The 12,405-nt window shown below is 51.0% G+C and overlaps 1 protein-coding gene across 2 annotated transcripts in view; it reads right to left on the bottom strand.

The window, feature by feature from the left end:
• PTPMT1 (protein tyrosine phosphatase mitochondrial 1) overlaps window positions 1-12,405 on the bottom strand; it is a 212,582-nt gene that overhangs the window by 188,687 nt on the left and 11,490 nt on the right. The gene's annotated exons all lie outside the window — the stretch shown is intronic.

Below are 12,405 nucleotides of genomic sequence, written 5' to 3' on the forward strand. Positions count from 1 at the left end.
CCTGTTTCTACAGCTGGGACACAGCCCCTGCCCTTGTGGAACCATAGTCCTATAGGGAAGGCAGATAACATAAAATCCTGTGAGCTCCAAGCGGGAAACCGAGGCAGTGGGACTCAGAGGAGCTATGAGTGTTGCCTGCGGTGGGAGAGGTGTTACTTGGGATGAGCCTTGAAGGACAGGAATGAGTTTGCCAGCAAAAGCAGGGTGGATGGGCTCCATGCTGAGTCACAGCCCTGTGCCTTGGCTCTAGCAGTTCCTCTGGCCTGGTGAACTCCTACTCATCCATCAGGGCCCATGGACACACCATAGCACAATCAGGCCTGGCCTGGCCTGGCGGCTCCTCATCTCCTTCTTCCCGCCCAAGGCCTGAGCAGACCTTGACGCCAGGCCTCCTTTGTCACAATAGCCTCACCAGCCCCACCCAGGCTGGTGTCTGCTCCCTAGCTCCAGCCCCCGCCGTCCCCTGCTCCGAAAAGCACCGTTTCCCTTTTCTGGGTGACCACACGCCATGCACAGGGAATTTCCATCATAGCCTGCGGAGCCTCTGATTCACTCGGGCCCCTCACGCAGTTAACTCCTTCCAGGCCCAGGCCTCCTGCTCCTTCACCCTGCGCTGCCCCCGACCCCTAGCCCGGGACCCCTGGGCAGCTCTGCACTGGCCTGGGGCCCCAGAGCCTCAAAGCTGAATTCAGCTCCTCACTTACTGGCCCCTCCGGGCCCACTCTCCCTTGTTTGTTCCAAGGGCTCAAGGCACACACTCAGGCAGCCTTGGGCTGAGAGCACAGGCTTGGGAGGAATTCGAGCCTGGGTGGAAATCCTGATTCTGGCCCTTCTTCCTGGAGGAGGTGTAAGCGTCCACTCTGAGCCCCATTTCTCATCTGTAAAATGGATCACCCGATTGTAAAGATCTTGTGTGCTGGGCCCATGGTGGGAACTGTCATGATTAGTTTCCTTGTCTTTTCAGAGGGCCCCGCTCATCCTATCACAGGGTCCCTACTCCAGAGCTAGGCCTTTTCTCCCAGGCTGGCTTTTTCGCCCAAGAGCTGGTTTCTCAGACAGGGAGGGTGAGAGCAAAGTGCAGCCCGGGGGCCCCAGGCAGGTGGGGAATCGTCCAGGGGCAGAGGCTAAGATGCCACTGCCTCAGGGCCTCCTCTGCCAGCTTCCAGAGCTTCTCCCTACATTTCTGTTTCTCCGAGGCGGTGGTGGAGAGGCCCAGGGTGGGAGCTTGGAGGGCTGAGGACAGGGCTGAACTTGCTCCCCGTGGTGGGATGCAGGGCCTGTCACACACGGATAGCCACGTGCTACCTCATCTAGTTCATGCAACTCCGTGAGGTATGTTCTATTAATGTTCCCATTTTGCAGATGAGGACACTGAGGCTCTGAGAAATCAGTGACTTGCCATCAGCCACACAGTGAATGAGGAGCAGGAATAGGATTCTAATCAGGGTCTCCGAAGCCACACTCCTAACCTCTGCATCTGTGGAGGTCAATGGAGGAAATGTGCACTTATTGAACCCCTACTGTATACCAAGCAAAGGCTTTCACAGACCATCTCTTTCAGTCCTCAGGACAATGCTGGGAAGTGGGTACTGTTGACTGCGCTGTAAAATTGGAGCATCTGAGCTCTGCAGAGGGGAAGGAACTAACCCAAAGGCCACACAGCCAATCCTTAGGGAAAGACTCAGGGGAACCTAGAGCCAGGGCATGGTGGAGGGGGCTCCACAGGGGAAGGGTCTGGGCTGGGGAGGCAGCTCCTGTCCTCAGTGAGCGCGCAGGGGGGTGTGGTGCTGCCCGTGGTGAGCAGAAGGAAGTCGCTGTGGGTGGCGGTGGGTTTGAGGTGCCGAAGCCTGAGTGATGTGGCTGGGAGGTGAGCGCCCCATCTGTAGAACTGGTCAGCAGGGACAAGGGTGTGGGGGGCTGGCCAGGATTTGGGGTTCAGAGGAGGTCTAGCTGCCCCTGGCCACTGGGGCTGGGGCAGAGTGGGATGAGAGACTGAGGCAGAGCTGGGGAGCGGTGGGGGGAATCTAGGGGAAAGGTGGTCTTGGGTGGCAGCCTGGAGGAGGCAAGCTCTTAAAAGACAGAGGTCTGAGGGTGTGGAAGTGGGTGGGCTTGCGCGCAAAGGCTGGGGAGACTGACAAAGGTTCTGGGAATGCTGAGCGCTGTCCTCTGGCTGGAGGCGGAGGTGGGGCTGTCCACTTGGGCTGGGGACGGCAGAACGGCTGGCCGGACTCCGGGCGTTGGAGGTTCCCGCACAGGCCTTGGAGGTTTGGGCTTCAGCTTGAGGACAGGCGAGAGCTCAGGAAGACTTTTAGGTGGGGCAATATCCATCAGAGAACCTCGAGATAGGGACAGCCACGGAGGCACAGGCCCGAGGGGCCCTGAGAACCACGATGGCCTCCTGCCCTGCCTCCCGGCTCTGTGCCCTTGGCCGTGCCCCTCACCTCCGGGAACTGCACTTGTCATCTGCAAAATGGCACTGACAAGGCCTGCCTCATAGGCTTACGTGAGGGTGGGATGAGTGAGTGCCCAGCATGGGTACCCTCCAGTGCTTGCCTGTCACCACCCACAGGCACTGGAGCACTGCCATGGGGTACGGCTGGGGTCTAGCTCTCAGGCAGACCTGGGCGAGAGCCTCATCACCTACACCCTGGATTGGCCAAGCCACGCTGTGCCAAGTCATGGCCACTTCTGAGCCTCAGTCTCTTCATCAGTACCACGGCACCAGCTTCAGATTCGAATAAGAGAGGCCACACCCTGCGACACACTCCATGTTTCCTAGAGTCAAAGCCAAATTCCATACCATGACCTGACCTGACTGGCCCTGTCTGAGCTTCTGCCACTGACTGGGCCCCCATAGGCCTCCTTAGCGTCCCTGGCTCACGCTCCTGCCTGGGGCATTGGCACTGACTAGTCCCTCTGCCCGGAATTCTTCTCCCTGGCTCGCTCCCTCACTTGCTTCCGGGGTTTGCTGGATGCACCTCTCTTGGTGAAGCCTGCCCTGCCCGCTCTCATGAATGCTGCAAACTGTCCCCACCCACTCTGTCCCCTACCACAAGCCCCTTACCCAGCTGCGTGCCCTTGTTCCTATGGCGAGTGTCACCTTCCAACATGCAATGGGACACTCACTGTCATGAGTTCATCATGGTCTTCCCCTGCTGAAGAGCAGGCCCATGAGGGCGGGAATAAAGGGCCCTGCCTGTTTGGGCTGCCTGTCATGCAGAGGCCCCAAGTCAATCATTGTTGAAGGCCTTAATACACTGAAGAGCCAGCCCAGTGCTGTCAGCAAAACTTGGGGAGCTCGGAGGGGCCCAGGTGACCCTGGCTGGGGCCCAAGGAGCCTCTCCCAGTGTCTCAACCATGAGAGGAAGTTGCAAGACTGCCATTTCTGTCCACAGGCTCAGCTCTTTTTGGTCAACTTTCCCAGTTCTTGGTCTGAGGCCTGTGTGTTCTCACATGCCCTGTCACACCCTGTGGGGACAGGTTGCTAGGAAAGTGGGTGGGGGGACATTTCCTCATTTTCTAGCTCGTTTGGGCCAAGGCTGAGGGATCTATGAGGTCAGGGGTCGTGCTCCCCTCTGTGGACTCAGCTTTGAGGACACCTGCTCAAGTTTCCTGTTGCCCGCCTGCCTTGCGATTGCATTAGCACCCGGCCTGCCCCTATCAGCAACCCAGCCAGCAGGGGCAAAGGGTCACACTACCCTAGACCTGCCCAGCCTCCCTGTCACTCTGCAGGGCCCAGCCCCTACAGGGTCTCCCACTTGTCTAGTAGGTTGGGAAGCTGCACTGTCTAGCAGGGCTGGTAGGACAGTGAATAGGTATAACTTTTATTCTTATTATTATTTATTTATTTTTGAGACGGAGTTTCGCTCTTGTCACCCAGGTTGGAGTGCAGTGGCCCCATCTTGGCTCACTGCAACCTCTGACTCCCAGGTTCAAGCTATTCTTCTGCCTCAGCCTCCTGAGTAGCTGGGACTACAGGTGTGCACCACCACACCCAGCTAATTTTTGTATTTTTAGTAGAGACAGGGTTTCACCATGTTGGCCAGGCTGGTCTCAAACTCCTGACCTTAGGAGATCCACTCGCCTTGGGGAGTGCTGGGATTACAGGCCTGAGCCATCATGCCCGGCTGATACAACTTTTATTAATGGCAATGTGACAATATCTGTTTCCAGTCTTATTATTTTTTTAAGAGAGGGTCTTGTACTGTCACCCAGGCTGCAGTGCAGTGGCATGATCATGGTTCACTGCACCCTCATCCTCCAGGGCTCAACCAATCCTCCCATTTCAGCCTCCTGAGTAGCTGGCACCACAGGCACACACCACCACCACCACACCAAGCTAATTTTGAAATTTTCTTTAGAGGTAGGGTCTCCCTGTGTTGCCCAGGCTGGTCTCGAGCTCCTGGGTTCAAGTGATTCTCCCACCTTGGCCTCTCAAAGTGTTGGAATTACAGGCATGAGCCACTGCACCCGCCTTGTCTGTCTATCCATCATCTGTCTCAAAATTAACAATGCACAGAGGGCATAGTGGCTCACAAGTGTAATCTCAGCACTTTGGGAGGCCAAGGCAGGAGGATGGCTGGAGGACAGAAGTTTGAGACCACCTGGGCAGCAAAGGGAGACTCCATCTCTAAAAAATAAATACAGGCCGGGCGTGGTTGCTCATGCCTGTAATCCCAGTACTTTGGGAGGCCAAGGTGGGTGGATCACTTGAGCCCAGGAGTTCGAGACCAGCCTGGGCAACATGGCAAAACCCCGTCTCTACTAAAAACACAAAAAACATTAGCCGGGCATAGTGGTGTGAACCCGTAATGCCAGCTACTACAGGAGGCTGAGGCAGGAGAATCGCTTGAACCCTGAAGGTGGAGGCTGCAGTGAGCCAAGATTGCTTCACTGCACTCCAGCCTGGGTGACAGGGCAAGACTCCATCTCAATAAAATAAAATAAAATAAAATACATACATACATACATAAAATTAAAAAATGAAAAATGCACTGCCCTTTGACCTGGTAATTCAACTTTCGGGAATCTCTCCTAGACATCCTCCTGCATATATGTAAATTAGCGTATATTATTGATTACTGCATTTATTTGTAATAGCAAAAGACTCAAAACAACTCAAATGTCCATCAATAAGTAGTTAAAGCTACTTGGCGGGGCTGAGGTGGGAGGATCGCTTGAGCCCAGGGGGTCCAGGCTGCAGTGAGCCATGATAGAACCACTGCACTCCAGTTGTGTGTGCAGAACGAGACCCTGTCTCAAAAATATATATATGGCCGGGCGCGGTGGCTCAAGCCTGTAATCCCAGCACTTTGGGAGGCCGAGACGGGCGGATCACGAGGTCAGGAGATTGAGACCATCCTGGCTGACACAGTGAAACCCCGTCTCTACTAAAAAAAATACAAAAAAACTAGCCGGGCGAGGTGGCGGCGCCTGTAGTCCCAGCTACTCGGGAGGCTGAGGCAGGAGAATGGCGTGAACCCGGGAGGCGGAGCTTGCAGTGAGCCAAGATCACGCCACTGCACTCCAGCCTGGGCGGCAGAGCGAGACTCTGTCTCAAAAAAAAAAAAAAAAAAAAAAAAAAAAAAAAATATATATATATATATATATATATATATATATACTGATAAGAGACTGGTTAAATAACAATGGAACGCTGGGTGTGGTGGCTCACGCCTGTATTCCCAGCACTTTGGGAGGCTGAGGCAGGTGGATCACTGGAGGTCAGGAGTTTGAGACCAGCCTGGCCAACATGGTGAAACCCTGTCTCTACCAAAAATACAAAAATTAGCTGGGAGTGGTTGCGCATGCCTGTAATCCCAGCTACTGGAGAGGCTGAGGCTGGAGAATTGCTTGAACCCAGGAGGCGGAGGCTGCAGTGAGCCGAGATCATGCCAGTGCACTCCAGCCTGGGTGATAAAGTGAGACTCCATCTCAAAAAAATAAGTAAGTAAATAACACTGGAATACTATCCAGCAATGAAAATGGACCATAGCGACATGTAATAACATGGTGGGGAAAAGAAGAAAGACCCAAAAGGATATTTACATTGTGATTCTTTTAATATAAAGATTAAAACCCATTAAAATAAATACTGAACTATAAGGGATAGTTATAAAGGAAAGCAAGAGGCTCACGCCTGTAATCGCAGCACTTTGGAAGGCTGAGGTGGACAGATCATGAGGTCAGGAGTTTGAGACCTGACCAACATGGTGAAACTCTGTCTCTATTAAAGATACAAACAATTAGCTGGGTGTGGTGGCACACAGCTGTAATTCCAGCTACATGGGAGGGTGAGGCAGGAGAATCACTTGAACTTGGGAGGCAGAGGTTGCAGGGAGTCAAGATCATGCCATTGCACTCCAACCTGGGCGACAGGGTGAGACTCTGTCTGAAGAAAAAAAAGAAGGAAAGAAAACAAAAGAAAAAAAAGAAAAGAAAGAAAGGAAAAGAAAAGAAAAGCAGCAAGTAGAAAATTACCGAGAAAGTTAGGACAGTGTTACTTCTAGAGGGAAGTAAGGGACATTTGGGGATTCTTCTGGGGTTCCGGCAACGTTTTTTTGTTTTTGTTTTTGTTTTTGTTTTGAGGCGGAGCCTCGCTCTGTCGCCCAGGCTGGAGTGCAGTGGCGTGATCTCGGCTCCGCCTCCCGGGTTCACGCCATTCTCCTGCCTCAGCCTCCCGAGTAGCTGGGACTACAGGCGCCACCACCATGCCCAGCTAATTTATTTTTGTATTTTTAGTAGAGACGAGGTTTCACCGTGTTAGCCAGGATGGTCTTAATATCTTGACTTTGTGATCTGCCCGCCTCGGCCTGCCAAAGTGCTGGGATTACAGGCGTGAGCCACCGCGCCAGGCTGCTTTATAATTATTCTTTAAACTGCACATAAATGTTATTTACTCTTCTAAATGAACGATGTCTCTCATGACTTAAAAATACCCTAGTACATCCAAATAGTGGAATACTATACGGCCATTCAGTTGACGATAATTTATAGCGTATTTAAAAATAACTAAAAGAGTATAATTGGAATGTTGGTAACACAAGGAAATGAAAAATGCTTGAGGTGGTGGATACTCCATTTACTGATGTGATTATTACATAATTTATGCCTGTACCAAAATATCTCATGTACCCCATAAATAAACACACCGACTATGTACCCACAAAAACTGAAAATGCAAAAATCTCAAAAGGACAAGACAGTTCTGCATGGGTGTGACATGGACATTGGGGAAAAAAACAAGGGAGCTACAATATGTTTAGTGTGCCCCCCTCCGTGTAAAAATTTTAAAAATATATCTGCTACATGCTGTGTAGACGATTTCTAGACCAAAACACAAGATCAGGTAACAGGTGGGCTAGTCTGTGGAAGGGGAGCTGGGCAGTGGTTTACCTTTTTTTTACCTTTTGTATTTTGTACCATGTGCACATGTTATCTGTTCAAAAAATAAAATAATTAAAAATGATTTTTGTTTTTGTTTTTGTTTTTCAGTCCCTAGAGCTTCCAAGATTTTTGGTTTCAAACCAGTTTCCTGGTGACCAGAATGAAAGGGAGCCACATTCCAGCACAATGCACCTGGTGACCTCCTGCAAATCCGGGACCTTCTCCGCCCCTCTTTTGCTCCGCTGCAGAAGGGGGAAGCTGGGAATGTGCTGCTCTGGGGTCCCGCCACCTCCAGCCAGCCACTGTCCCTGTCTTCCCAAAACCTCCTCGTTGTCCCTCCTCTGTCCTCCTCCTCCATCCTCCCTCGCCCTGCTCTCCTCTTTTTTGCCTGAGGTTCACGCTGCCTCCTCACCTCTTGTCCAGTTTCTCCCTTCTCTCTGCTCCCTCCTTTTATCTTGTTATTTTGCTTCTCTTTCCTTTCTTTTCCCCCTCCCCTTCCTCCCTGCTCCCTGCCTCAGCTTCTCCGTCTCTCCGTTCTTCCTCTAGCTTCCTTCTCTCTCCAGAAGACCCAGCCCTTCCTAGAGCCCCAGCAGCCAGGGTTCATGCCCCAGCTCTCTACCGCACATGCTGTGCAACCCTGGGCCAGTCACTCATCTCTTGGGCCTCAGTTGAATGGATGGCTCTCTTGGTGATGTGAGATCATAGGGTGGAAGCACCCAGCATGGTGCCAGGCACTCAAAACTTTTTTTCTTTTCCTTTTTAAGGAACTACTAACTGTGAGGTTGTGGATTACCAAACCCTTCCTGTTCTTGGAATCTGGGTCCTCCTATTCCCAAGAATTTGAATTACCACGGGTCCCTGGGGATGTAAGGGGATGAGGCTTCTGGTGTCCTTGGGGAGGGGGAGGAGCGGGAAGAGGAGCTGGGAGGACACTCTAGCATTGCCCAGAGGGCAGAGGACATTCTGCCTATTTCCAGAGGTTATTGACTCTGGATCTCTTTTATGGACTTCCTCACCCAGGCCCCTTGAGCTTGGCCATACTTGATGCAATGGGATATCTTCCTTCTTCTGGAGCCCCTTGAATCTTAGGCCTTGGGAACATGTAGCCTACCTGGTTTCTTGGCTGTACCCACGGAGGAGAGCCCCATACTCCCTACTTAAAACCAGCAAAGGCTCCACAGCCATCCCTGTACATGACTCAGGCTCCTTGGCTTGGCACTCAAGGCTCTTTGCCTTCCTGTCCTGCTTTGCTTCCAGCTGCAAGGACGGTGGCTCCCTGTTTTCCTGTTCTTTTCCTTTGCTTAAGTTGATTCTCAGCCAGACATGCCTTCCCCTCACACGCTTCCCTAAGCCATCCTATCTGGGACGCTGACCCCATCAATCGTTCCCAAATGCACCTTTGAGACCGAGTGTACCTGGTACCTCCCCTCTTGTCCCACTATCTGCTCACATGACCCTCTGCAGGCCTGTAAGCAGCTGGAGGCTCCGAGGATGCCTCATTCATGTCTGTCCTCCTTACTAGGCCCAGACCTATAATCCCAACATTTGGGAAGCCTGAGGCAGGCGGATTGCTTGAGCCCAGGAGTTCAAGATCAGTCTGGGCAACATGGTGAAACCCTATCTCTACAAAAAATACAGAAAATTAGACGAGACTACAGGTGGCACACACCCATAGTCCCAGCCACTCTGGAGGCTGGGGCGGGAGGATCGCTTGAGCCCGGGAGGTCCAGGCTGCAGTGGGCCGACATCACGCCGTTGCACTCCAGCCTCAGTGATAAAGCAACATTCTGTTTCAAAAGAAAAAGAATTGACTGGGCATGGTGGCTCACGTCTGTCACCCCAGCACTTTGGGAGGCCAAGGCAGGTGGATCACCTGAGATCAGGAGTTCGAGACTAGCCTGGCCAACGTGATGAAACTCTGCCTCTACTAAAAATACAATAATTAGCTGGGCATGGTGGTGGGCACCTGTAATCCCACATACTCGGGAGGCTGAGCCAGGAGAATCACTTGAATCCAGGAGGCGAAGTGAGCCGAGATTGTGCCACTGCACTCCAGCCTGGGTGACAAGAGCGAAACTCAGTCTCAAAAGAACAAGAAAAAGAGAAAAGAAGAAAGAAAAAGAATTATCATTTGATCCAGCCATCTCACTGAGTATCTAACCAAAGGAAAATAAATCACTATATCAAAAAGATACTGCATTTGTATGTTTATCATAGCACTATTCATAATAGCAAAGATACAGAATCAACCTAAGTGTCCATCAATGGATGATTGAAAAAATAAAATGTTATATTGTGTATATATATATATATATATACACACACACACACACACACACACACAATGAAATACTATTCAGCCATAAAAAAGAACGAAATTATGTCTTTGCAGCAACATGGATGGACTTGGAGGCCATTATCATAAGTGAAACAACTCAGAAACAGAAAGTCAAATACTGTCTGTTCTCATGTATAAGTAGGAGCTAAATAATGTGTACACATGCACATAGACTGTGGAATGACAGACACTGGAGGTTTGCAAGGGTGGGAGAGTGGGGAGGCATGGTGAGGGATGAGAAATTACTTAAAGGGCACAATGTACATTATTCCGGTGATGGATAAACTGAAAGCCCAGACTTCTCCATTATGCAATCTATCCATGGAACAAAATTGCACTTGTACCCCTTATATTTATACAAAAAAGTGATTGAATGAATGAATGAATAAATAAGCATATAAACAAACCAAAGCAAGATGATAACACACACATGAATGAATGAATGAATGAATGAACACATTAAGCAGGGCCTAGATCTTGTGGAGTGGATAACCTTACACACCCCACTGCACCCAGTCAGCTGGGGGTTGGCCTTCTTGATGGGGAAGTGGGAACGAGGATGGAACTGATGCCAAGCCAGTCTGTCCTTCCCCTCATTTTGGGGAGAGGCCTTGGTCAGGTTCCTAGGGAGCCCTGAGGACCTGTGGCCTGGAGCCTTTGGAGAGTCCCAAGTGCAGATACAAAAAGTCAGTGAAGGTGGAAGTCAAGTAGATCTAATGGTGAGCCCAAAGCTGTGGAATTCTGGTGTTTGCTGCTAACGAAAAAACACTTGAGGCCTGGGAATCCACTGGCAAGAAGGCAGGCCTGTCTTAGTGGAGTGGAAATTTAAAGCAAGGGGCTAGATTATACAGGGGAGGACACTGAATGCTCAAAAGTTCCTTCCCAGCAGAGAGGACTCACCAGAGATCACTGGGACACACACACAAAACACCTCTACTCATCCCTCAACTCTCCAGAAATGATCAGGAGCGCTCTGAAGGCAGGGGTCTTGTATAATACTTTTTTGTTTTCCTAGAGCTCAGCTTAGAGCCTGGAACTCAACACTGAGAAGATGCATGGATGGATGGATAAGTGGATAGACAGATAGATGAATGAGTAGATGGATGGATAGGTGGATGAATTAATAGATGAATGGGTAGATGGGTGGATTGGTGGATGGGTGGATTAGTGAACTGGTAGATGTGTGGATGAGTGGATAGATAGATGGATAGATGGATGGATGGATGTATGGATGGCTGGATGGATGGATAGATAAGTGGATGGGTGTATTGGTGGATGGCTGGATGGATGACTGGAAGGATGGATGGGTGGATGAGTGGATGGGTGAATGGGTAGATGGCTGCATTGGTGGATGGGCAGATAAGTAAATGGGTAGATGGGTAGATGGGTGGATGGGTGGATGAATGGATGGATGGATGAATGGAGGGATGGATGGATGCGTGATGGGTGATAGGTGAATGGATGGATAGGTGGATGAATAGATGGGTGGAATGGTAGGTGGGTGGACTGGTAGATGGGTGGATGAGTGGACTGGTAGATGGATGGATGGATGAATGAAGGGATAGGTGGATGATGGATGGGTTGATGGACAGATGAGTGGATGGGTAGATGGGTGGATGAGTGGATGGGTGGACGGATGGATAGGTGGATGAATGCATGAGCAGGTTTATAGATGGATAAACAGATGGAATTGTGGACTGATGGACTGATAGTAGGTGGACGGGCTGATTAATGGACATATAGATGGCTAGACAGACAAGTAGATAAGCAGATGGGTGGGTGGATGAATTGACTGACAGATGAATGAACAAATATATGGAAAGTTGGATAAATGGACAAATAAGTGAATGCATGGTGGGCTTGATGAATGGATAGCTGGATGGACAAACAGACAGACAAACAGATGCACGGGAAAACAGACGAATGGTGGATAGGCAAGAAAGGTTTGTAAACTAGGAAGGTTACATTCATATTCAGGCATTGGCAAGGGATGGGGAAACTGAGAAACCTGGGCTGGAAACAGAGCCCTAGGGATTTGAATGTGGTACTCAAGAAGCTGGGAGGGAAGGGTATAAGGACCCAGGACCCTCTTCTAGTGGAAGAGAAGCCCATGTGAATAGACTCAGAGGGAAGGAAGAAAGGAAGAAAGCAGCACTGTGCTGAAGACCCTACCCTGGAGCCCAGCCTCAGCCGAGGGACAGCCTGGGCAGTGGGGGTGCAGGGCCACAGGAAGAGGCAGGCCTAGCCTGCCAGATCAGAGCCCTCACCTAGCAAGGCTGACCCCAGAAAGTGGAGGCCCCAGGAGGCCACCCCTTCCAGCTCTGACCCCAACAAGGTGACTGTTGGCTACATAGGGATCTCAAAAGCAGCAGACATTTGTTGGGTTAGAGCAAAAGCCTCCCAGTGGTGTGGCGGAGCTACACGTTCTCCCTTCCAACCTCCCTCCCCAGCTTAGCCCCCAAAGTCATCCCTCTCAGTCGCAGCTTCCTCTGGGCAGGGGGCCTGGACCCCATGGCTTCCCAGGCCAGCCCTTTGAGCACCACCTGCCCCAGCCGGCCAGAGACTTCCTGTATGTAGCGCAAGAGATTTATGCAAACGGGTTGGGGCGGTGATGTCACCCCAAGGGGACTATCTCCCAGCGGCAGGCCCTTCGATAAAATCAGGAACTTGTGCTGGCCCTG

The sequence above is a fragment of the Macaca thibetana genome, chromosome 14 (assembly GCF_024542745.1).
Source record: "Macaca thibetana thibetana isolate TM-01 chromosome 14, ASM2454274v1, whole genome shotgun sequence".
NCBI classification, from domain to species: domain Eukaryota; kingdom Metazoa; phylum Chordata; class Mammalia; order Primates; family Cercopithecidae; genus Macaca; species Macaca thibetana.